Raw genomic sequence first — 27,926 nt, 5'->3', positions numbered from 1 at the left:
TAGTTTGGGGGTTGTAGTGTCCAAGGAGAATGAAATTAGATGGTGATCTGTCCATATTTGAGGTGAGATAGTGAGGGTGGAGATTTTGCAGTTATGGTCAGCAATCCAGTCTAGGGTTCTCCCATTGATGTGAGTAGGCTCAAACACTCTTTGGGTGTAGCCCAGTTCAGTCAGAATGTTGGATGCTGCTATGGCTTGTGGGTCATTGATATCATTAAAGCCAATGTTAAGGTTGCCAAGTAGTATTGCTTGGGTAGTGTCTTTCAGGTTTTCTGAAAGGATGGTAGATAAGTTTTCTATGAAAGTCTTGATGGGACCAGGAGGTCTATAAATCAAGTGGAGGTTAAGAGTTTGAGAATTCGCTGTGGGTGTCTTGGTAGACATTATCTCAAAAGACTCAATGGTTGGTGAAGGAGTAAGTCTCATACCAAGCTTAGATTTGGCGATGATGGCTAGTCTGCCACCTCGAGCTCCACATCTATCCAATCTGAGGATAGTGTAGTTGTAAGGAACAGCTAGGGATAGTGCTGGGCCTGATGACTCATGCAGCCATGTTTGTAGGCAGCATGACTGTGTGGCCTGTGAGACCCCCCCACTATGGCAGTAGTCCGCTGAAAAGACCCAGTGGCCAAAAAATGCAGGACATTGAGCACCTTCTCCAAGGGGCTCAATGCTTGGGAGCAGATGGTGGGGGATGTTAGGTCATCTTCCCACTCCCTGACCAGGTCTAGGATGATACGGGGTGGAAACCTATACCTGCCATAGACCTGGTCGTCAAGCATCCCAAAAAGGCTTGTCCGTGGTGAAAAAATGCGTGCCCTGGCTATTCTCCTCCTCCTGCGGTGTCCCACGATCAGTGCTGCGACAAATGGGGCATTCATCGTAGCTGTATATACGTGTTTGTTGTTTGCGCGCACTTTTATACTGTGCGCGGGGATGCTTCCGCCTGCCTTCGTGTGGCGGACGCGTTAACGCCTGTGCGCGTCTTTTGCCATGCGCGGGTTTTACGTATTCGAATCCATGAATACGGGATGTTCGCGTGCGTGTGGGCGTTCCGTGTAGTTCCCTGCAGTACTTCCCCAGTTACGCCTTCTTTTTCACGCGTTATTCCCCATTCCGCGTGTTACGCCCCCTTTTCCGCCTACTTTTGTTGTACTTTTTGTTGCTTAGCGCACGCTGTTTGGAGACGTGTGCGCCAGCGTGCGCCATGCACGGATTTGGCGCATAACCAATGGTAAAGTAGCGCAGCGCCTTCCTTGAATCGCACGTGTGCGCGTGCGCTTGCTTTCTCACGCTTGCGCCACCTTGCGCCTGCTTGCGCTGGGATTTTCAGCACACCTTTTGTTCCATGAATCGGCCCCTAAATGTTTACATTTTTGTACTAGTATTGTTTTTTGATTTTTGAACATACTGTGTCTATGCAATTTTGTTTGGGTATGTTAACTTTTCATTTTGTACTTTAACTATGTTAGTCCAACGTGCTTTGAAAATGTGAGTGTAAAAAGAAATTAAATAGCAGAGAGGTTTGGAAGTGACAATTGATTTTAGGAGATGGAAAAAATGACAGTAAATTCTTTTTATAGATTATACAAGGTAAAATTCAGTTAATTTGTTTATATGAATCTATAAAAATTGTACATGTACTATATAGAAAATATGCGTACCTGTAGTTTGTGTTCATGCATATGGATATGCAAGCAGTTATAAGTAGAAATCTTGGAGTCTTGTACAGTATTTCTGGTAGAAGGTGCTTTCCAATGATATGACACTTGTACTCAGAGAGATTAACAGTACATTGAAAGTGCTGATCTATGATAATGCAGTTAGATGTAGAGGTCTTGGATGTGATTGGTGGATATTCATGTGACTTCTTAGCTATATCCAATGAGGGAATGGCACAGAAAGTGAAAAGCAAATGGTAGAAAGACTGTTCATGTTACGATATGTCCACGGACATGGCGGTAGTCCGCGGACATCGGATGTTACATATGGGGATTTTTGGGTTGGGGAGCCATGCAAATGAGAATGAGTAGAGAAAGGGATTGGTCAAGAAAGTTTAGTGGGTGTGTTGTGCCAAGAGAGAGTTTTTCAGATACTCTTTTTTCTGAGAGAAGAACAGATAGCTATGGCTGTGTGTTTCAAAAAACAGATTGTTTGGATTTTGGGGGACTCGTGGATTCATTGGTTGAAGGTGCATGCAGAAAGCTGTGGAGTAGCTGTAGATCTTGGATTCCCACATGTGGAAGTGCACTGCTATGGAGTACATGGAATGAAGTGGTTGGTCTTGCTACCTCTTTGTGCTACTTTGGAAACAGAGCAACATCCAGACATAATTGTAATTCATTGCGGAGGGAACAGTTTAGGACATGTGTCTGGAATTTCTTTGCAATTTGCAATGAAAGAAGGACTTGGGAAGGTCATGGACATGTTTCCAAATAATGTTTTCACGTATTGCACAGAGACAAATGTGGCTTCGTTCTTCTTCATTTGGTCCACAAATGGAGAAAGCAAGGCGCAGTGTCAATAAGGCTGTTTGTGCATTGCTAAAAGATTTTGGCATGTCCTCTTTTCACAGTGAAAATATTATGTTTTGTAGTACATACATATTTTGCAGAGATGGAGTCCATCTTACTTATGCTGGCAATCAGATTTTTTTGAGAAATGTACAAAATGCACTGCAAACTTTTTTGGAATTACAGCATCCATTTTATAGTAGGTGTTGAGCATTTCATATGTTTCAAACACAAATAAACACCACCAAAAGGCTCTTTTCAGAGACACCACTTCATCCCAGATAAAACTGCAATCGTTATGATAGGGTAGCACCCCAAAAGTCCTGCTTCATTTATTTTCACTTCTATTTTTTAACTATAAAAGGCGGCTCTGAAAAGAGCATTTTATTTTTCATTTTTGTTGTTTTCAATTTTTTTTTGGTTTTCAATACAAGACACACTAGGAGAGGAGGGGAAAGGAGGGAAAGGGGGGACACCAACCACAGGGATAAGAAAGGGCGAGCTGAGAGAGGAAGATGTAGAGTGGGTTTCACTTGGGTAGTGAGCAGACTTTTTCTTGCTCTGAAACGATAGCCTCAAAAGCACTTGGAAGTCTCTCCCCCCTCCACAGTACTGCGTCGCAGTACATACACACAACTGTGACCCTCGAAAGGCAAGGGTCATCAGCATTGCATATGGCCTGTGAGGCAGCTTGAGGAATACGCTGTCCCACAGGAGTGTTCCTTGTGGTGACAGGATCAGAAACAGAGGATGAAGTAGAGGAAGTCAACCTGCTACGCTCCTCGCAAGGTACAACCTTGCAAATGGCCCCCAAGTGGAATGACCTTAGGTGTCGCTTCATGGTAGTTGTCCCAAAGCTGTAAGAACCAAGCCTCCCGCGACTGAGTACCATTTTGCACTCATTGCAAGTGACTTGGTTTGCACGCACCTTAGGACCATTACCACAAATGGAAAATAACCACCACACCCAAGACTCACGTCGAGTGCTGATAGTAGGGACTTCCACTACCTCATTCTCATCATCCTCTTCTTCCTCCTGTGCATCCTCACTCCTGTTCCCCTCTTCAGGCCCTTGGGGAGGTGGTGGTGTTGGAGGGGGTGGGGGTGGTGCTGAGGCAGATGCAGCACCAGTTGGCAGTAGTGGAACCAAGGATGCCATTAAGATTGTGATGGAAATCTGCAAATTTGCAGGAAAATTTGCTGTGCTCTGTAGGATAGCCAGAAACACAATGAGAATGAGCTCTAGGCTGTGGTCTTTTATAGGGGTGCTTGTTCGCAGCCCGCAGACAGCCGTGCTGTCCGCAGACAGATCGAACACCAAAAAAAGGTTCAAAAAGTCCCAAAAAGTATGTAGAAAGTCTGGATTATTGTCTGGGACTTGTGGTATGGTGATGTATTATTGAAAAATACTGTGGATTGCCTGAAAAGGTTGTTTAAAATTGTTCACGGACACAAACAGTGTCCCCAATCAGAACACATGCTCAGCGTGGGTGCGGTCACATGATGGCTTCGCAAACACGTCTGCGAAGGGAGCTGTTGTCCTCAGGACACCAAATGCACTGAAACTATTTTGCGCATGCGCGTTGGTGTTCTACGGACACTGTTCGGGTCCTGGAGTGATTAAAAGTGCATCACAAGTGAAACGAACAGTTACGAACAGGTGTTTGTTCTTAGAACAGTTTCAACTTGTCTGTGAACAATACGGACAGGCATAGCATTCTCAGGACACCCCCATTTTGTTTATTTACGAACATTCCAGAACACATAATATGTTCTTAGAACAGTTTCAACTTGCCTGCGAACATTACGAACAGGCTTAGCGTCCTCAGGACACTTCCATTTTGTTTCTTTACGAACATTTTAGGACACAGTTTGTGTTCTTAGAACAATTTCAACATGCTTACGAACAATACGGACAGCGTCCTCAGGACACCCCAATTTTGTCCATTGACAAACATTTCAGGAGACAGCTTGTGTTCTTATAACAGTTCAACTTGCTTGTGAACAATACGGACAGGCATATCGTCCTCAGGACACCCCCATTTTGTTTATTTACGAACATTTCAGGAAACCGCGTGTGTTCTTAGAACAGTTTCAACTTACATCAAAAACAAAAGAACCAGTCCACCAGCCCCTACACGCACCTCCATTGCCACTAATCCTGACCTCCTAGCCTCAGCGAAGGTAAATCGTCCTGAACCACAAGGTGACCCTTATCAGAAACAGAGGAGACCCAACCACCTTAGTCCAAGATTTGTCAAAGACACAACTACAACTCCTACTTTATCAGGATCCCGTATTAATGCTAGGTCCCTTATAGCACACAATACTGAAATAGCTGATTTATTGGCTATGGACAACTTAGATATCCTTGCTGTTTCTGAAACCTGGCTCCATGATGCATCTGGCCCTTCCCTCATGACTGCCATACCGGACAATTACAATATCCTAACAGTCGACCGGCCCAACACTAGAGGAGACGGCCTGGCCATCATAACAAAAACGCAGCTAGCTGCTAGACTTACCCCACACCCAGCAATCACATCATGCAAACTTCTCTCAGCTAAAATACCGATCTCCAACAATAGCACACTAACAATACTCCTAGTGTACAGACCTCCGGGCCCACTAGGCAACTTTGAGGAAGACCTATCCAGTCTCCTCACTAATAGCATTAAAGACTCCACCCAGCTCCTCTTACTAGGTGACTTTAACCTGGGCTTTAACGAAGTTGAGGACAAACAAGCCCAATCTATCCATTCCATTTTAGTCAATCATGACATTATCCAAAAAGTCCTAGCTCCTACACACATAAAAGGACGCACACTAGACTGGATAGCCAACCATAACTGTGACATCACCATCTCTAGTATTTTACCTCAAATATGGACGGACCACTATCTTATATGCTTTACAGCCAGCATAGAGCCTCCCAAACCCAACAAGAATAAAATAGTACCCCCCAAGCCAACCAGAAGCAAAAAAGAAATCACGGCTGAAAAACTTCTCCCACTACTCCTACCAGCTCTCACTGCCAGTTCCAGTGAATCCAACCCTAGCGAGTTAGTTGAGCCATTTAACAATTCTATGGCCAAAGCTCTGGACTTGATTGCCCCTATCAAATTCCATAAAAGTAAACGTGAAGCTCACCTTAACTCATGGTTCACCCCCCAACTCAAAGAAATGCGCATGCAAAAATGTAAACTCCAAGCTATCTGGAGGCACACCCCTTCTTCTGACAATAATACCACACTTGCCAACTTTGCCAAAAGCTACAAGAAGGAAATAATTCAAACTAAAGAAGATTCATTCAATGAAAGAATCAGTAAAGCCAACTCGAACTCCAAAGAACTCTTCACTATTCTCTGGAAATTGGAAACCCCATTTCCCCTACAGACAATGTCCCCAAGGACAAACTTTGGTGCACCAGCATCCAAAATGCCCTAGCAAATAAAATCACAACCCTTCAATCTAAAATTGCTAAGAAAAAAGCCTCCTTGGGCCCTAGTGGAACTCATACCACCCCACTGAAAGAGATACCCAGCACTTCAACCCAAAGCAATTGTAAACCCTTCAGGTTTACGAACATCTCTATACTGGAAACTGAAAAGGTTATTCTATCCCTTAAACCATCGAACTGCCAAGGCGACAGTTGCCCTGTGCAAATCATCAAGGATGCAGCCAGAGATTTAGCACCCTTCATCTCGAAACTAATCAACGCCTCCTTCAATATGATTACTGTACCCACAAACTTTAAAGAATCTTGGGTACTGCCCCTACTCAAAAAACAGACACTTGACCCAGCAATCCCCACCAACTACAGGCCCATTTCTACGGTCCCATTTCTCCTTAGATCCCATCGATAGAGTAGCCTACCTCCAGATCCAAAACTATCTGGAGTCACACCAGCTATTAGGTTCACGGCAATCTTGCTTCAGACCACTTCACGGTACTGAAACGGCCCTAAACGACCTCAAGACACAAATCGACGAGTTGAAGGATAAAGGTAGAACAGCTATGCTCCTCCTCCTTGACCTATCAGCGGCCTTCGACCTGGTGGATCATGCAGTATTACCACTTAGCGTCTGCCGCCCATTTCTCAAGTGAAGCTATTGCATGGGTACAATCCTTCCTAGCTAACCGTACGATGAGAGTGTTCTCCCCTGTGGCTGCAGTGGACCCAATCCATATCACTTGTGGTGTCCCACAAGGCTCATGTGTCTCCCCAACAATGTTTAATATCTTTACTAAGCCACTCTTCGACAAACTTGACAGATTAGGGGTAACCTATATTAATTATGCAGACGATACGCAGATTCTCATACCACTATCAGGCAACTTTGGCGAAGACACAGCTCTAGTAAATAAAATGTACCTCCTCATTCAGGCATGGATGGCCTCCCACGGCCTCTGCCTAAACGACGACAAAACTGAGATACTGATCTTGGGTTCCGACTCCACCCTAAAAAAACTTAGCGACAATTATCGCAATTTCAACATAGATGGTAACACAATCAAGGTGGCAACCGAGGTAAAAACATTAGGCGTTTACCTTGATTCCACTCTATCTCTCAAAAAACAAGTTAATACCTTGGCATCTTCTACAGCGTACACCTGTAAATTAATCAGGACCTGTAGACCTTACCTCTCCAAAACTAACTGCATCACGCTAGCTAACGAATTAGTAATGTCGAAGCTGGACTATTGTAATGCCCTCTATGCAGGAGCTAATAAAACTATCACAAATAAAATGCAAATCCTTCAAAATAACGCACTTAGAGCAGCCCTCAACATACCCCGTAGAGTACATATTTCCAACATCAGGAAAGACCACCACTGGCTAAAAATCAGCGACAGAGTCCTTCTCAAGACACTATCTCTCACACACAAAGGGCTCAACAACACAGCACCCCCCATACATCTCGGCCAGATTGACCAGAAAATCGTCCAGCCACCACACCACAGCTACTAACCACTTCCTGCTAGAAACCCCTAGATTTAGACGATCCAAAGCGGGCAGAGCAAGCTTCCTAGTTAGAGCTGCCCAGGCCTGGAATGCATTGCCCACTGCATCGAGAGCAAACTTATCCTATCCCAGCTTTAGAAGCAAGGTAAAAAACTGGCTCCGGTCTAACGACAACTAATTTTCGCAGTACCTAACTGTCGTGATACTCCCGAAATCCGGTTCTAAGACTTTTTTGCCTTTACCTTCTACCTCTCGGTATAGATGTACCCTTAACATTGTAACATGCTAGCTCTCATCTCAACTGCTTGTATTGACCTGTATGCACTGTACTCAGTATGTATGTAACCTAAGTTTAAGTAACATTGTACCTGCTGCGCCCGGCTACCCCTGGGTTTTTTGCGCATTATCAAATAATAAACATACATACATACATACATACATACATACATACATACATACATACTAGCGAACAATACGGACAGGTATAGTGTCCTCAGGACACTCCCATTTTGTTTATTTACGAACATCCCAGGACACATAATATGTTCTAAGAACACTTTCATCTTGCCAGCGAACAATATGGACAGCGTCGTCAGGACACCCACATTTCGTCCATTGACGAACATTTCAGGAGACAGCTTGAGTTCTTAGAACAGTTTCAACTTGCCTGCGAACAATACAGACAGGCATAGCGTCCTCAGGACACCCCCATTTTGTTTATTTACGAACATTTCAGGACACTGCATGTGTTCTTAGAGCAGTTTCAACTTGCTAGCGAACAGTACGGACAGGTATAGTGTTCTTCGGACACCTCCATTTTCGTTTCTTCACGGACATTCCGGGCACCCGCGCTGTCCGCGGACACCTAAATTGAATAAAAATGAATTAGAACACAATATAAAAATTTTACTTTATTTTACATGTTTGTTAAATTTATGACAGAGAAGGTGAGACAGAAACTGAAACAATAACAGGAGAATTAGGGGTTTCAACAGGATTTATATGAGGTGAAGAAGGGATGGAAATCTCATCAAAACGTTTTGGTTCATGCAGAGGGTTTGGGGATAATTGACTGGGATATGGTGAGGGGGGACAGGTACATGTGGGACAATGGTATGTAGTTTTTTGTTTGATACAATCCTCTACAAAGATTTTTAAATTATTAAAATTTGCCAACAGTAGGTCCATTTTTTCTTCTATGTTGTGAAGAGTCTTATCCACTACAGCTTTTTCTGCAGTACTTTCAATTTTGGTATGCTCTGTACAAAATATATATATATATATATATATATATATATATATATATATATATATATATATATATATGTGTTAAATGTATATAAAATAATATTAATTAATTGGTTTATATAATAAAGTGTTTACCATTAGATTCACTATCTTCTGACATTTCCTCACGTGGGAAATAGACATTTCTGTGAGAAAAAAAACATAATATCAATGTTTTTTGTATCTAATACAGAAAGTTTACAAATATATGAGTAAAATGTAGTAAACTTACTATTTCAGGTAAGGTTGTTCTGAGTGGTCTGTAGATCTGATGTTGTTTTTGGTTGTGGAGTTTCTGTGAGGTAATCATGTTGGAAGCTTATCTTTCTTCTTTTGGTATATTCCATTTTAGAAAATATTGTATTTAAATGAGTTAGTGTGTTACATATATGGGTTACACTTCTTATGTATTACTACATATAATGTGTATGTGTGCTGGTTTGTGAATTTGTAAAATGTTCATATGTTATGATATAACAATTAAACATACCCCCCCCAGAGTTTTTGGGTAGTGGTGCTGTTGTCCGAACATGTCCGCAGACATTAAAAGAGTTTGCGGACATCAAATTCAGTAGAGGGGGTTCAGTATGTTCCATATTACATGTACATAAAGTCAGAGTTATTATTGTTAAGTTGTGCTACTAAAAACCTATGAAATTCAGTGAAAAAACTTTGTTAAAGGGACGTTATGGTTAAGTTGCGCTACTAAAAACCTATGAAATTCAGTGAAAACCCTTTGTTAAAGGGACGTTATGGTTAGGGTCTGCTACTAAATGACATCACTGATGACATCACATGTGTTTACTTTTCATGAAATCTGTGTACAAGGGATTCTTATTATAATGTTGAGAAAAAACTGTCCAGGATCATTGGAATAAACATCATGTGCTAATTAGTGCATTAAGCAATGCATTGATGTAAATAGCATTCTATTATGAAGTTCTATCCAGTATACTAAGCTACTCATGCAGAAACATAGGCATTGTGTGCAGCATACATGATAAAGGTACAATATTCATAATGTTGATATGTTGCATAATGAAATGATAACTGTTTTCTTATTAGAGTTTTGCGTACTGTGAAATATGTAATAAGTAGTTAATAAAACCCTAGTATTACATAATTGCATTATTACAAACAAAACACAAAGACACAATAACACATACAAATATGGGTATGTACAGGGAAAGTGAATTAAGCAAAAAAGCAGAAGTAGTAGGAGAAACAATTCATAACCTAACTGATTATCTTTATGCAAATAAATGATTGCTCTGTTTAAAAAATGCAATTTACCCTATGTATATGTATCACATGATGTGAATGGACCATAAGGAAAGTAGTGTGAGTCCAATATATACAAATATGAGCATATACAGGGAAAGTACAGTAATAAAAAAACAACAGACTATCAGAAAGTGCTGATAGTTCTACTGATTATCTACATGCACAGAAAGGATTGCTGTCTTTCAAGCTTGTGTCTTCCCCTATGTATATGTTTCATATGATATGACTGGACTGTAAGATAATTACTGTAAGAACATACTTGAAGGATAAGTCTACAAATATAGTACTTTTACAATTTTTAGTTCCTGACTGTTACTGAAGAAAACCATGTGGCCTAGATGTGTCAGTGAAGGAAAAAAGAGGGAGACAGACATGTGATGTCATCAGTGATGTCATCAATGACATTTGTGATGTCATCTTTGATGTCGTGGGTGTTAGTCTTAGCAGTACACGGTGGCGGCACGAGTTATGGTTGCTTAGCTTACCATAACTGGCGAATTTCAGGGGGTTTTCGGTTTTACTTGGAACCATATTGTCATTTGTCATGTCATCTTTGATATCCTGGGTGTTAGTCTTAGCAGTGCACGGTGCCATAACGTCCCATAACGTCCCTTTAACAAAGTTTTTTCATTTAATTTCATAGGGTTTTTATTAGTGCAACTTAACCATAACGTCCCCTAAACAAAATGTTTTCATTGAATTTCATAGGTTTTTATTAGTGCAACTTAACCATAACATCTATGAACACCGGACTTCATTGCAGACCTTCTGGACAGTGCCACATGACCATATGCTGGCGCGTGGCATGATGACGTGTCCGAGAACCCGTCCACACTTCACGATAAGATCCGTGCTTCACGGACAGTTCGGAACTGCATTTTCTACTGATCTAGGAACTTTCAACTTCAGAATGTCCCTTGCACAGCTCCAACACCTATTCCTACTCATCCATTAACAATCTAGTACACAGTACATACTTTTAGCAAAACTGCTATTTATCCTAAAATGGAATCAGTTAATGCCATAACACAAACGCAACATTTTCCCCTGTCCACCTGACACTCCATATTAGTATTTGGTGCCTGTTCCGTCATTTCCCTCCCCACGTTTCGTTCTAAGCTCCCCTGCCAAAAAAAAAAATGCATCCAAAAACAATGGCCCTCATTACGACCCTGGCGGAATTCGGAAAACGATGGCGGAAATGCAATACCGCCATCGAATAGCGCTCGGTGCGACTATGACCCGTCACCGCAAAGTACGAAGCCATTAGCGACACCGTAGTGAACGCCAACGCTAACTGCACCAAGCACGCGCGCGCGCGCCATGCCAAACCGTAAACACCACCATGGCGCAAGGGTACGCCAATTCCGACCCTAGCGGACATGTACCTAACGCCATCAAGCATGGCGGAATGTACCATTCCGCCATGGTGAGAAGTACGGCATCGCGAATCAACCGTAAACGGCCCCACTGAGTGCCTGTACACCGCTCCCTGCCCACAAAGTACAACTCCCCGTAGGTGCAATGAAGTCACAATGCAACCAGTGAAATGTACAAGTCACCCATGCATGCCAACGAACAAAAGAAACACAAGAGGGGCCAATGGGAGCTGCAGGGCACAGATGGCACGAATACAGAAGCCAATCCAATGGACATGACCACAGTCCCCCCCCCCCGAAACGCACGCAAACACAGGCACCTGTGACCAGCAACATTCCGAAAATCACATCATTCCACCAGTCCACCTGGCTGACCGGCATCTGTTACACAAAACCCAATCCCCCGCCCCTGAGCATGACAACATTCAAACAGTCATATTGGCAGCCCCCATCCCTGACCTCACTGGGCTTCGTAGGCAAACGCGCCCAGTACAGTACCACGCAACTAAACTCCAAAGCTGGAACCCAATGCAGATCTCCTCACAATACATCGCTCCCCAAATAGGAATATGCCACATCACTTGCAAAGAAGAACGCTACACGGGCCAAATCAGAATAGAAATTTAATGCACAACAAAATCACCAAGCCCATACAGCCATTAGGCCATGAACTCCAAAACACATTTCACCATTGTGGGCTGCATCCGCAAGAAATGACCAGCCACTACTTGTGTGACGCCCTGTTCCATCATGGTACACAGAGCCACATTCACGTACGAAAAGGCAACATGGAAGCGCACAGAACCGCAGGGCCGTCCCAATGGGGAGGCACTAGTCCAGCTGAAAGGCCGAAATGTTGCTCCGAGCCACCAGTACTGCGTAAGGGCATGTGGCCCATTGGCGATCGTCCCATAAGATCGTAATGCTGCTCCACTGATTAACACGAAGCAGCAGGTGTCGGGAGTAAAAGCCATCTGCAGGAGTGGCATACAGATGGCAGTGGCAAAAGGGGAGGAGATACCTGTCAACCAAAAGAAAAGAAAAAGAATAGAATGGCCATCAGAACTACATTCGAACAACTCACTTCAATGATCACACTAAATCCACAGCCATATGCATGCTAGCCCACTCCAAAGGATCATCACCACCCAAAAACCACTTGCGACTCATAACTATCTATATCGAGGTGTAAACACCATCACAAACGAGTGTACCTGTGCATGCGTCTGTCAAAACAGAATCCATCAGATGGGATTGGTAACGTGCATGGACACAAGTGTCTGAGGGCGCGTCGAGACAGGGAGGGCTCAACAAGGCCAGATAGACGATGGTCCCACTATGGCAGCCCTGCATCACATAGCGCAGGGGAGGCGGATAGATTCCAAGAAGCCCTGTACATGGCAAACTCTGTATCAAATCACCTGCCCATGCATCCATTCATCATTCCCTCATCCCGGGATTAAAACGCCTGAATATTTACTCACATAACATTAGAAATATCCATTGAGTCTGTGCGTTATGCAGCCTGCAAAATCCACAGTGCCCCAGCCCGTAATTCCAGTGTAGTGAAGTAACATGTATTTGGGAACGTCCGGCCTCATCGCCCACGTCGCTATTGCGCATCCCAAACCATTCATATCAATCATTGCATCCTCGCCATGGCCCCTGTCTCAAGGACATTGAACAATAGAACGTTATATTTGCAGTCAGACCTGTGGGCATTTCCTCGCCGCTAGCTGAAAACTGAAAGCGCCGCCCTTCGAATTCCTCATTTGCAACATCACGTCGAAGAGGCATCTGTGGCCGTTTGAAATCACTAATTAATCCATCTAGTGCGGCTGTGTGTGAAAATGGCAACTGCCTTCACCCACAAATGGGACGCCCCGCCCGTCGTTGCAACTCGGTACAGTGATGCATGAGGGCCCACCGTTACTCGAGTACTACGTACCACTGACCCTTCACAAGTCTGTTCGCGACTGCACAGATAGTATGTGAAACAATGGGACCACAGCAGAATGAACATATCAACCAATGTTACACGGCCATCGGGTACAAATACATGATTGCAATAGCAAGATGCCATTCCTCGAATTGCAGCGTTGTGTGCGGGACGTGCTCGGCCAAAGGGGAGAGCAGTTTGCACAGGTGGAATGAATCACCACAGGTGGAGGCCATACAGCCTGAAAACACATAAATTGCACACCCAGTCTCCTCCCACAACCACACCGAAATGCTACCGGCAGGACTCGCGATGTTGGCCCTGGGGGACCTGATAGCACTGCAAGTACTCCAACTCCAAGAAGAAGACGAACACCAACTACAACCGGCCGCACGGAGGAGACGCAGGAGGAGGAGGAGGCCAAGGCAGGGCCAGCAAGGGCCGCCAGCACAGCCACTACCACCACGCAGGCAGCCCGCAATCCCACACCTCCGAGCACATCCGTTCAACCTCACTGATGAGCAGATCCACACCCTCTACCGTCTGGACCGGGACACCATAGCCGCCATTGTGGACATGACACAGGCTGACCTTGTCAGCATGATAGATAGCCCAACCGCCATCCCACCCCTACTGAAGGTGGTGTCTGTACTCCACTTCCTGGCCACAGGCACCTACCAGCACACAGTCGGACAGTTGCATGGCATTTCTCAGCCACTGTTCTCACGGACACTATTGCAAGTGCTCGATGCCCTCCTGCAGCACGCAGACGACTACATCTCTCTACCACGCTCGGAGCAGGAAATTACCAACACAAAAGTGGGATTCCATGCACTTGCCGGCATACCGGGTTGCATTGGTGCCATCGACTGCACCCATGTGGAATTGGTCGTCCCACATGCCATGGAGGCCCAGTACCGCAACCGAAAACAATTTCATTCCCTGAATGTACAAATGGTGTGTGACTCCAACAGGATCATTACACATTGTTGTGCCCGATTCCCTGGATCAACCCATGATTCTATGGTCTTGAGGAACTCTACAATACCACGCTACATGGAGCGACACGCAGGGAACAGATCCTGGCTACTCGGTGAGTCTCATTACATGCATGATAATGTGGGGTATGTGATTCGGCAATGACCTGGCAGGAAGGGGGGGGGGTGTGCGTACGTAGCAATGGCATTCCACATCATACGTTTATCGTCCACATACAGGTGATGCTGGATATCCACTGAAGAGATGGCTCCTCACACCAGTCCGGAACCCACGGGACCAGCATGAGGAGGACTACAACCATGCCCACTCACGTACCCGTGTAGTCATTGAACAGGCATTCGGCCTACTGAAGGGTCGTTTCCGCTGCCTCAGCAGGTCTGGCGGGGCACTCCTGTACCGCCATGAGAAGGTTGCAAAGATGGTGATGGCATGTGTCATGCTCCACAACATGTGCGTACGTAGAAATGTGCCCATGCCCCCTGACGCAGAACTGCAAGCACCTGATGATGGTCATGATGAGGGTGGGGATGTGGCAGCACCTCAAGGAGTCTGCGAGGCACCGGAGGGCCGTGACATTCGTCAGCATCTCATTGATGCATGCTTCTAGCACTCACGCCTGGTGGCTGATACATGGACACGGGACTCGTGGCACTGTGTGTGTCTGGGACATGCACAATATGGACTGTATGCCTATGATGGCCTAGTACACAAAGATCAATGTCCACACATCTCATTGGTTGATCGTGCACTGTTTATGGCATATGTGATATCATGTTGTACACCCTATCGACCCGCCACCCAAGTGAGCCCAACACACCCCCTCCACCCTCCTACCTCCCCCCCGAACACCAGTGTCCAAAGATGCTCATTGTCAGTGGGCAGTCGCTATTGCAAGCCCCCTCTGCGGGTATCAGGGGCACCCCTGCCTGTGGAGCGCAGGTTCCTCCCAGATCTACGTTGGGGGCTGCCCTGGACGGAACTTGCAACGGATGATGTCTCGGCCTGCTCACGTCCATGCATGTCCCTAAGGGTTTGCGAGAGCTCAGTGAGCACACGGCGCACTGCGGCAAGTTCGGCACATACGTCCTTGGACGTCGCATGCAGTTCCCCCCTCAGGCTCTCGGTGCTTCTCTCCATTTGTGCCCTTAGTGTCTCTGTACCTCTCTCCATTTCTGCCCTAAGTGTCTCAGTTGATGTTTCTATGTCTGCCTTAGTGCCCCCACATTCATCGGCATGGTCCTTGAGGAGCGTGGCCAGTTGCTGCTGTTGCACGATTAACTGGTCGAGGGACTGTTGCCTCTGCTGGGCCATGGCCATTTGCGGGGGTGTCACAGAGGGGCTGTTGACCTCATGTTGCCTTGCCACAGGGCTTGTGGGGGATGGCCAGTCGTCGTCTTGTGGGTGCCCCTGCGTGGTATCCTCATGTTGTACGGGATGGGACAGACAGGGGGATTGGGACAGGTCATGGATGGATCTGACTTCGACATCCCCGTCTTCTGTGTCGGAGCATGCTGCCATCAATGGGGTGTCACCTATGGTGCTGCTGCCACCAGAGGCAGTGCCTTCTGTGGCATCCGTTGGGGGGACCTGTGGTGGTGGTGGTGTGGGCATGCTGGCTGCTGGGGTGCCTGTTGATGTTCCCTCCTCTGTGCTGCCACCTGATTTGTGCTGCTGCCGTGTCTTGATGCGTGCAGCTGAGGTGGAGGGTCTTTGGCCGTTGGTCTTGGCCCACTTTGCAGGTGTGCTGGTAGGGGTGTCCTGATGCTCGTCGTTTGGATCGGACCCTGTGGTGGAGTAAAGGAGGGCGAGGGTTATTGATGGGTCTGTGGGAATTGGAATGGCATTGTATCACATGCATTGGGGTGGTACCTGAGGGTGATTTGGGTCGGGGCCTTGGAGGTGCTTTCATTTGTGTGTGGAGTGAGGGTGCAGTTGTTTGGCAGCCTGCAGTTAGGGTGTGCCTGCTGCACGTGTAGTGCGTGTTTTAGGGGTTTTTAATTAATTATGTATTTATTGTGGGTTTTAACGTGCGCTATCAGGCCGATGTGTGTGGACGTTCTCCTGGACATGTGTTTCTGTTGCACTATGTGGACACATGGTACTTCACATGGATGGACTTTGTGGATTTGGCATTGTTTTATCTGGCCCACCTACCTGAATCTTCGGATGTCTGCACTCCTTTCTCCATCCCTCCGACTCCCTCTATGCTCTCCATTCCGATGGTGGAGGCACAGATTTCTTCCCAGGGGGTCAACTTGATGGGTGATTCAGGACCTCCCCCGGTGGCTGTGGCAATGTTGCGGTTGGCAGAGAGTATGCTGCGGACGCGTATCCGCAGGTCGTCCCATCGCTTTCGGCATTGCTGTGGGTTGCGGGGTGCGGTCCCCACCGCACTTACCCGCTGTGCCACCAGAGCCCATATGGCCTTCTTGTTTGCAAGTGCCGTCCTGGTCATTTGCGTGGAGAAGACGACGGCAGCATTCTCCTGGAGGGTCTCTGTTAGCACGGTGAGTTCCTCACGGGAGAAGTGGACCTGCCGCTTGCGGTCGCACGCTTTCTTCGCTACTTTTCCCATTTTTCTTGGTTTCGCTAGGGTGGATGACGGGTTGGGGTGTGTCTCAGGGTAGTGTTTTTGGTGGTTGTGTGGTTTTAGTGGTTTTATAGGTGTACGGCGGGATGTTTCCCGTTCCGGGCCCATGTTTTTACTTCCGTTTCCGTATATTTACGGTCACCGTACTTTCCGGTAGGCGCACACTGCGGTGTCCGCTGTGATGGGTGGCGGTATTGCACCTAGGGCGCCGTACGGCGGCGGTGTGGGCCGTTTTGGGGTCATTTCCGCCATCGCGGACTTTGCACTTCCGCCATGCCGTGGTGCTCGTGCCCGATGGGTCGGAATGGGCCGCACTTTGCTCCTTCGTGCAATGGCGGAAACGCTATTTACGCTGTGGCGGTCCGGTCAGTCACTTTCCGCCAGGGTCGTAATGAGGGCCAATAAAAGAAATTTTCCTTTAGGAACCACCTTTCACAGTTAAAAAATAGAACTAAAAAAAAAAAACTTATGGACTCCAACTACTTTATATTTCTCTGTAAAGTGCATAGACTCAATATGATTTTCCAACATTTCCATTTGCATTTTGTGTTATGCTAATGGCAATATTGTGGCGTTTATCCCCCGTTCCAGCGATGGAACAGTGGACACCGGCCTGGCATCCCAAGTTGTCAGCCCAACCGAAGCGAGGGTGGATAACGAGGTCTCTGGACCATTATCCCCCCCATTCCAGCCCCTGTAATGGGGGATGAAGGCCATTAGCACCCTAGGTTCCCAAAGCAGGAACCCAGGGTTCTAAAAAAAGGATTTTTCATCCTAGACTGGGACGCCTCTGGCATCCCGGTGTAGGAAGTAAAATCCTTTTCCAAGATGGCCACCATGGAAAGGGAAGGCGGGGTTCCATACAGGGCCCCTCTTTGCTTTCCATGGCAGCCTGCAGAAGGCAAAAAGAGAACTCTACAACCATATTACCACAACCACATTTTTCTTCCTTTTAAAATCTATCCCAATTTCAAGTAACTTTACCACAAAGCCAGTCCTAGGTGGACATGGCCACTTTAACCCCATGTTTTGTCCGTTGTGGTCATGGCCAGTAGCCAGATTGTCCAGATCATGACCTTATTCCATGACCTGGACAATCTGGCCACTGCTCATGGCCACAGGCTACACCTCAGTCACCAAAGGCATATCACAATTTTATTTTGCCTACATTATGGCACTTGTCAAAAATAAAACATGGCACATTTGCAAAAGCATGCTTTCAGGTCGTACTCAATGCTCCTTACACAAGTTTGCTGGAAATCCACCCATGTTTTATGTTTTCAAAAGTGTCAAATGTTGCACATACAATCATCATATAACCTAGCCCCCACTTGACAAAATCCATTCAGACTTTACGAAAACATTTATATCTAGATCTATGATCCTATTGCAAACCTTTGTGTAGATTAGTCAAATGGCACCACATTTATAAGCCTTTACAATATTTTGGGGCCCCCCCTTTAATTCTGCCCCCTCTTGACAAAATCCCACCAAACTTTGCAAAAGCATTTATATCTAGATCTATTATCAGTTTGCCAAATTAAGTGTAGATTCGTCAAATGGCACCTCTTTCATAACCTTTACATTATTTTGGGACCCCCACCTCTAATTGTGCCCCCTTTTGACAAAATCCCACCAAACTTCGCAAACCCATTTATATCTATTTGTATTATCTGTTTGCCAAATTAAGTGTATATTTGTCAAATGGCACCTCATTTAAAAGCCTTCACATTATATTGGGACCCCCCTCTAATTTTGCCCCCTCTTGACAGAATCCCACCAAACTCTGCAGACTCATCCAGGATCAAGTCAAGAATATAATTGCAAAATTACCTGCAGTTCCATTAAGTGGCACCAAAGTTATAAGCCATCAAAGAACTGCTTTTCACCAAATCAGTAATGCAGAGGTGTCCGCGAACTTCCATAGGACTGATCAGGAACATCCGGACTGTTTGTGGCCTTTCACTGTGAAAAACACCCGTTTTTTTGCTTCTTGTAGCCATATTCCATCCCATTCTCATCACCCCTCACCTCCCCAGAGATATTTGATAAGTTTGACAAGTGCGATGTTGTGTTTTTTAATCGGTTTTTACTGTGATGTCCGCGGACACCGGCCAATGTCCGCGAATCCAAGATGGCGGGTGTTTCCAAAAATTTGACGCACCTCACGCTTCACGCCAACCAATCAGTGAACACGTTGGTTATCCGCGGACATGATGCAAGTCCTCGGTGTCCTGTCCGCGGAGCGAACAGGGAAGTGTGTCCGTGGAGTGGACATAGATATCACTCATTTTTTTACCTTACGTTCTGGTCATTTAAAAAAAACTACTGGATGGATTTACACCAAATTAACAAAAGCACACTTCTGGGACCAAGCTGCCACTCCTGATGCAAATTTGGTTAAAATCCATCCAGCGGTTTGGACTTTAGGCGTGAGCAAAGTTTTTTCCCATTATGTCAATGGGAAAAAAAAAAATTGGGACCCTCCTATAACTTTGCCCCTCCTGGACCAAACCTCACCAAACTTTGCAGAAACATTCTCTTTTAGCAAAGTTTGATGAGGATTCGTCCAGGGGGAGTGAAGTTATAAGCCACCCAAAAAGTACTTTTCCTATGGGATTAGCAACTTAACCATAACTACATGGCCGCTACCGCAATGTCATCAATGACATTTGTGATGTCATCTTTGATGTCCTGGGTGTTAGTTTTAGCAGCGCACGGAGGTGGCGCAAGTTATGATTGCTTAGCATACCATAACTGGTGAATTTCAGTTTTTTTTGGTTTTACTTGGAACCATAATGTCCCTTTAACAAAGTTTTTTACTGAATTTCATAGGTTTTCTAGAAGCACAACTTAACCATAACGTCCCTTTAACAACGTTTTTTTACTGAATTTCATAGGTTTTTAATAGCACAACTTAACCATAACCTCCCTTTACCAAAGTTTTTCTTACTGAATATAGATATACATAGTGTGAATTTGATAGATGTTTACTAGGATCCCCTTACTTTATATACATGTAACATAGAATATACTGAACCCCCTGCTAGTTATTTTGATGTCCCAGGACTGTGCGTATGTTCCTTGGATGGACGCGGACAACATCAACACTACCCAAAAACTCAGGGGGTATCTTAGATTGTTCTATCATGCCATATAAACACTGAACAAGTTCAAAAAGCAGCACATGAACACATTATATGTAATAATAAATATGAAGTGCAACCTATATATGTAACAAAAGAACCGTCCATTTAAATAGCATATGTACTAAAATGGAATATACCAAAACCAAAAAGATATGCCTCCAACATAATTACCTCACAGAAATTGCACAGCAAGAAGCAAAAGCAAACCTACACAACAGTAAGAACAAAACTTACCAGAAACTAGTAAATAAACTTATTTTTTCTTATATATTTCTAAACTTTCTGTACTAGGTACACTAAAAGTAATATATATATTTTTTTAAACAGAAATGTCCCGTACTTTGGAAAGGCTTGAAGAAAATTTCCCACGTGATGAAATGAGTGAATACAGTGATACTAATGGTAGACACTTCTCTATATAAGCCAATTACTAACCTTACTTTATGTATACTTAACACACTTTTTTAACAGACCATACAAACAGTGAAAATAATATAGCAAAAGAGACATTAGAAAATGCTCTGCAGCGAACGGAACATAAAATGGATATGCTAATGAAAAATGTCAATCTTTTAAAACATTTTGTGGAGGGCCACATAAAAGAAAAAATGAAATATCATTGTCCCACATGTACTTGTTCCATCGCTCAATGTCCCAATCAACTATCCCCAAACCCTCACCACAAAGAAAAATGTCATGATGAGACTTCCATCCCTTCATCCCCTCCCATTCATCCTCTCCAAATCCCCAACTCCCCTGTATTTGTGTCAGTTTCTGCTTCCCCCTTTCTTTCATAAATGTAATATTTGTATATGATAAAAAAATATTATGTGTTTTTTTATTCAGCACTCTGTGTCTTTTTTAAAAAAAAAGGCAGTTATGGTGTCCGCGGACAGCGCTTGTCCGGGATGTCCGTAATTGACCAAAATGGAGGTGTACTAAGGACACTTTGCCTGTCCGCAATCAAATGGAACTGTTCTTAGAACACAAATGATGTCCGGAATGTTCGCAATTAACCACAATGGAGGTGTCCTAAGAACACTATGCCTGTCCATACTGTCCACAATCAAAATGGAACTGTTCTCGGAACACACTTGCTGTTCGGCATGTCCGCAATTAACCAAAATGGAGGTGTCCTAAGAACACTATGTTTGTCCGTACTGTCCGCAATCAAAATGGAACGGTTCTTAGAACACAAACGATGTCCGGAATGTTTGTAATTAACCACAATGAAGGTGTCCTAAGAACACTATGCCTGTCCATACTGTCCACAATCAAAATGGAACTGTTCTCGGAACACACTCGCTGTTCGGCATGTCCGCAATTAACCAAAATGGAGGTGTCCTAAGAACACTATGTTTGTCCGTACTGTCCGCAATCAAAATGGAACGGTTCTTAGAACACAAACGATGTCCGGAATGTTTGCAATTAACCACAATGAAGGTGTCCTAAGAACACTATGCCTGTCCATACTGTCCACAATCAAAATGGAACTGTTCTCACAACACACTCGCTGTCCGGGATGTCCCAAAATGGGGGTGTTCTAAGGACACAATACCTGTTCGTACTATTCGTAATTAAAATGGGAGTGTCCACACTGTCCGTAGAACATCTACGCACATGCACACCACACCCATAGGTCCTACGAATATCGCGCCTGTCCGTAACTGTCTGTCACACGTGTGTCACACTTTTAATTAGTTTGAGGACCCGAACACTGTCTGTAGAACACCCGTGCGCATGCACACAACAGTCCCTGCACATTTGGTGTCCTGCAGACAGCTGTCCCATTTACTAACGTGTCTGCGACGTCATCATATGACCGCACCCACGCTGAGCGTGTGTCCTTATTTGCGGACACTGTCCGGGTCCCCGAACATTTTAAAAGTACTGTTTTGGACAATCCAAAGTATTTTACAGTAAACGTTCACCATTGCACCTGTCCCAGACAATGTCCCTAGCAATCTGCATACTTTTTGGATGTTTTTGAGCTTTTTTTTGTGTTCCAAGTGTCCGTGGCAGCGTGGGTGTTCGCGGAGTGCGCACCAGCACCCCTATAAAAGGCCACACCTTAGAATTGCTCCTCATTGTGCTTCTGGCTACCTGACAGAGCATTGCTTCAGACCTGCATTGACTGCATTGCTGGTGACTTTTGCCTGCTGTCCTTCAGATGGCAGCCATGGCTGCTTCAGCTGCATCAGCACCCCCACCCCCTCTACCACCACTACCTCCCCAAGGGCCTGCAGAGGGGAACAGGCGTGAGGATGCAGAGGAGACTAATGAAGAGGATGAAGAGGATGAGGTAGTGAAAGTCCCTACTACCAGCACACGCCGTGAGTCTTGGCTGTGGCGGTTGTTTACCACTCTTGATGGAGTGCCAAAAGCTTGCACGAATAAGGTCACCTGCAATCAGTGCCACATGGTGCTGAGTCGTGCAAGGCCTGGTTCGTACAGCTTTGATACGACATCATTGAAGTGAAACCTAAGGTCGTTCCACGGTGGGGCTATTCGCAAGGTTGCACCTTGTGATAAACCTACTAGGTTGAGTTCCTCTACAACATCCTTTTGGGGTGCTGCCCTATCAGAACCATTGCACTTTTCTATGGGAAGAAGTGGTGGCTCTGAAAAGAGCCTTTTGGTGGTGTTTTTTTGTGTTTCAAAAACTTCAAATGTTTAAGACCTACTGCAAAATGTATTAAGATAATTACAAAAAAGGTTGCAATGCATTTTGTATGTTTTGCAGAAAAATCTGATTGCCAGCATAAGTAAGATGTACTTCATCTCTACGAAAAATATATGTGCTACAAAACATAATATTTTCATTGTGAAAAGTGGACATGCCAACATCTTTCAGAAAGGCACAAACAGCCTTATTGACATTGTGCCTCGCTTTTTATCCGTTTGTGGACCAAATGAAGAGGAATGCAGCCACATTTGTCTCTGCGCAATACTAGAAAAAAATTAATTGGGAATTTGGAAACATGCCCATGACCTTCCCAAGTCCTTCTTTCATTGCAAATTGCAAAGAAATTACAGACACATGTCCTACACTGTTCCATCCACATTGAATAATAATTATATCTGGATGACGCTGTGTCACCAAAGTAGCACAGATATGTACCACATCCAGCCACTTCATTCCACGCACTCCCATGCCAGTGCACTTCCACATGAGGGAATCCAAGATGTGCAGCCACTTCACAGCGTTCGGCATGCACCTCCAAATAATGTATCCATGAGTCTCCCAAAATCCAGATAATCTGTTTTCTGAGTCACACAGCCATAGCTATCTGTTCTTCTCTCAAGGAAAAGACTTTCTGACAAACTCTCTCCTTACACAACACACCCAGTAAACCTTATTGACCAATCCCTCGCCCTGCTCATTCTCATTTGCATGCCTCTCAACCTCCAAATCCCTGTATGTAATATGCGCTGTCGGCGGACAACCGCCATGTCCGCAGACATATCGAAAAATCTGAGCGTGATGAATTTAAATTTAAATAATGTACCCCATTTCCCTTTGAGGTTGGCTCTGAAAACATTTTTGGGATTTTTTTTGCAGATGCTTGAGAGATACCTGTTATTTTGTATTTTTATTCTTATTTTACTCATAAAATCTTCACATAAGCTTCCCCAAAGCAACCCTTATGTTCCAAAACAGCATGTCATTTCCCATAAAAGATAAAGAAATGCCATCTTTAAAATAAACAGCATTACCAGAATCAATGTTCTCATTATTACAAAAGAACATACCAGCTCTAAGCGTGAAAGTAAACATGCCTCGATTGAATGCACACCCAGCAATATTTTGCTGAGGACAAAAAACAGAACTATTGTCCCATATTGCTCTAGGTACTAAACCAGAAAAAATAACTTTGGCATTTGGAAGCACTTTCATTACTGCTTGAACCAAGTGTTCCAAATATGCCAACAAAGTAGGGGCACTGACATAGCCCAAATGCAAAGCACCACAGTGCAAAACTACCACATGGGGAGTGTTCATCCTGCCCATATCTTCACAAACTTGTACAATTTCCTGAACATTGCAATCAGGCACAGTGCTCCACACCACCTCCACTCTTTTAGCATCAAAATTGTTTGCCACATTCCTCCATCCAAACCATGCACAAACATATCTCCAACCACCAACATCCTGACTTTCTCCACCTCTGCCATCTTCACTACACAGAGCCTCTTTCAACACAAATCCACAATCTCAACTCCTGATTGGCTAATGCCTAGAGTCCCCTTTCCATGCTGGATTTGCTGGAAAACCCCTGATGTGGGATGCCCTGCCTGCGGACAGCCGCAGTGTCCGTGGAGCGTGTAACTCTTAGACAGCCCTTCTACCTTTTACACTTCACTCTCTGTGCCATTCCCTCATTGGATACAGCTAAACAGTCAAACAACCATCCACCAATCACATCCAAGACCTCTACAACTAACTCCATCATCATAGTTCAGCACTTCAAATGTACTGTTGATCACTCTGTGTACAAGTCTCATGTCATTGGAAAGCACCTACTACAGAAACTAATTTACAAGTCTCCAAGATTTCTACTTGCAGCAGCATGCATATCCACATGCATGAATACAAACTACATGTATGCATATTTTCTGCACAGTACATGTACAACTCTTATAAATGCATATAAACAGGGTAACTGCCACTTAACCTGTATAACCTATAAAATTAACTTACTGTAATTTTTCCCATCTGCTATAATCAACTGTCACTTGCAAACCTGTCTGCTATCTAAATTCTTTTTTTACACACACAGCTATCTAAAAAAGTGTAATTTAATATTAAAAGATGGGAGAAATAACAGTATAATTGTAGAAAAACAGTAGTGTATTATAAAATTACAAACAGCCAGGATGAGATCATGCATCTTTATCCACTCACACAGAATGACACTATCATTAGAAAAGCTCCCAGCTGAAATAATACCACTGCCTCTACATCACATTCTTCTACTTTATTACCCACACCTTCAGAAATGCATGCATTGCATGCTTTTCTATACAGTTTCTGCCATTTACCATATAATAATAGCAAAATAAGTATATGATTATTTCTTCTATCTCCTAACATCCAATAACACAGCCTTAAGAAACCAAGTTTCATACGCTTAGTATTATACTCATTTGCAAAGCATGTTCAACTAACAGATTGTAAGTAAAATATAAAGGCTGAACATAGTCAAAGGAAACTGAATGCACACACTATGTTCAGTTATCAAACAATAATACTACTACAAAAACTTAAAAATCAATGTCTAAATTAACAACAGTGCTAAAAACACACAAAATTACTAACTTCTTTCTTTTACAATTGCAGTGAAGGCCACTCTCCTGAAAAGCAGCAGCATCTCAAGTAGAAACAAGTCAGAAGAAACCTGCTCATTCCATACAAAAAAGTCAGTACAATGCTACCATAATGTTCCAACTGTTACTCAAACACACTGTGAGGTTGATTCATGGAATTTGTGCACCGGAAAAACGGCGATTTGTCCGCCATTCTGCCCACAAATCCCCATTTGTTAAACAGGGATTTGCGGGCAGAATGGCACACAAATCCCCGTTTTTGGGTGCACAAATTCTATGAATCAGCCCCTAGAATGTTAATATTGGAGAACAAAGAACTGTTTTAATTCTATACCATTAGATTTAGTATTAGTGCTTCTCCTCACCACTAGCTTACTTTGTGTTGTCATCTGAACCCCAGTATAGTAACACACAAATACAAGAATAGCCTTCCCAACTAGTTGTAGCTGCCCATTGCACAATCATACACGTTCACATACAGCCTTGCCATTATACTCAGACACTCATGCACACAGCACACATACATTGCACAACAGCCCAACCCATACCTTCTTTTTTCCAACAGACCCCAAAGAATGTCTACCAAAAAGCAAGTCCATAGAAAGCAACGCAGAAGTAGAGCAAATCAAAATAAAAGTGTCAAAAATAAGCACCCATCTCTAGCAGAATTTGTACAAAAAATTCAAACAACATCTAATACAGTCATTAAGCGAAACAAAACAGTACAGAAAATATGCCTCCTCTTTCAAAATGTAAAATGAAACAGAAAGTGATTAACAAGAATTCAGCTATCACTACTGCTAACACTGCTCCTATAAATCTTGATGTAGTGGCAAATAACCATACCAAAAAAAAAGTATTTTACAAAAAATGTTCTGCCACAGAGTCATTTGGAATCTTATAAAAACAGGAGAGAAATCATGCACAACCCTCAAAACCTACCATAGAAAATTAATCTTAGAAGCTCTCATAGACAGTGTAATCCTTCTCAAAAGGAAGTTATTTATTTTAGTGTTAAACAGAATGAAAGCACTAACAAAATTAACTACTAAACTACAAAAAAGACTTCTCAATAAACGGAGGTTCAACAAAAATAACGTCCTAAATATCTGTGGAGGTGGATGGAGTCACACCATGAGCACAGAACCATATTTTATTGAAGAAGCATACAAACAAAAGCAAACAAACACAATTGCCATACATAGCAGTAGACTAGGGTATGAAAAACTTAATAATACCATAATGGAACAAGACATGCTGGTTACAAAAATATCCCCAGAAAACTCAGTATCAGCTCTCCATCCGACTGAACCAAAATGTCCAATGTACAAATGGGAGTGCACGTCAATGTGTAACATTGACAAACAATCTTCCAAATCTTTACACCAGTTCCTCAATCAGTATGTGAAAGGCAAAGACAAATTCAAAATGAAACTACTACAAAATATGGATACCTGACCAGTGCACAAATACACAGGACTTCAAGGACATTCATTAGCCTGCTTTTCAGGACCTATTTCCAAAAGCACCTTCCATCATATCAAAATGATATCAACACATCATTCAACTATAAGAAATCTATTCCATAAACTGTACTATGCTAAAAGTCCTGCTTTAGCACCAGGCAATTTAAATTACAATCTTTTACATGGTACAGCCAAAGACCTACTCAAAGAAATAGAGCATATAAAGAGAAAATATTTTGGAAGTGAAAGCCACTTACAAAATGCAATAGCTTTACAACAGACTAGGAAAAATTGTACAAATGGCAACCTTCTACTACACACATACAAAAAAGAAATACTAAAATTTAAAAGTACATCCGCTGAAGTACCAAACCATGTGTGTGTGTGTTGCTGCAGAACTTTTTATAAATGTAGCACAAAAACTGTAGACATAACATACAAAATAGAAGACAATGAAGATTGCAAATGGTTTGAATTAGCTCTCTACCTTATAGTAGAAAACAAATATGAAATAACTGATCCCTTAATACTTTGCAGTTACTGCACTGCAAAACTTGACCACAACCAAACACCTTCACGTGCTACCACAAATAACTTGGAATTATTCCCACTACCAAAACTCCTGCAACAACTCAATTTATATGAGAGCATCATAATTCAAACAGTGCACCCATTTCAAGCAATAATACGCCTTCAAACAAAAACAGCAAAATTACCTCCCTCTTAATTAGTGAAAGGCATCTGTGGCAAAGTAGTTTATTTACCATTAGATCTCAAAGAAAATGTACACACTCTGTGAGTGCAACGTCCAATAGATCAATCTTTAATTGTCTTAGTAAATGGTGTACCTACAAAAGACAAAAACATTTGGCAACAACTCGTGGACTTATATAAAGTTAGACAAGCCTTGCAATATCTAAAAGACAATAATGAATACTACAAAGAAATTAATATTGAAGAAAACCTGAGGGAAACCACTAAAATAATTTAAGTGTCACCAGAAACTGATCAATTTCAACTTCTAGA

The sequence above is a fragment of the Ambystoma mexicanum genome, chromosome 5q (assembly GCF_040938575.1).
Source record: "Ambystoma mexicanum isolate Mex_15411 chromosome 5q, UKY_AmexF1_1, whole genome shotgun sequence".
NCBI lineage: Eukaryota > Metazoa > Chordata > Amphibia > Caudata > Ambystomatidae > Ambystoma > Ambystoma mexicanum.
This window is presented reverse-complemented; position numbering follows the sequence as displayed.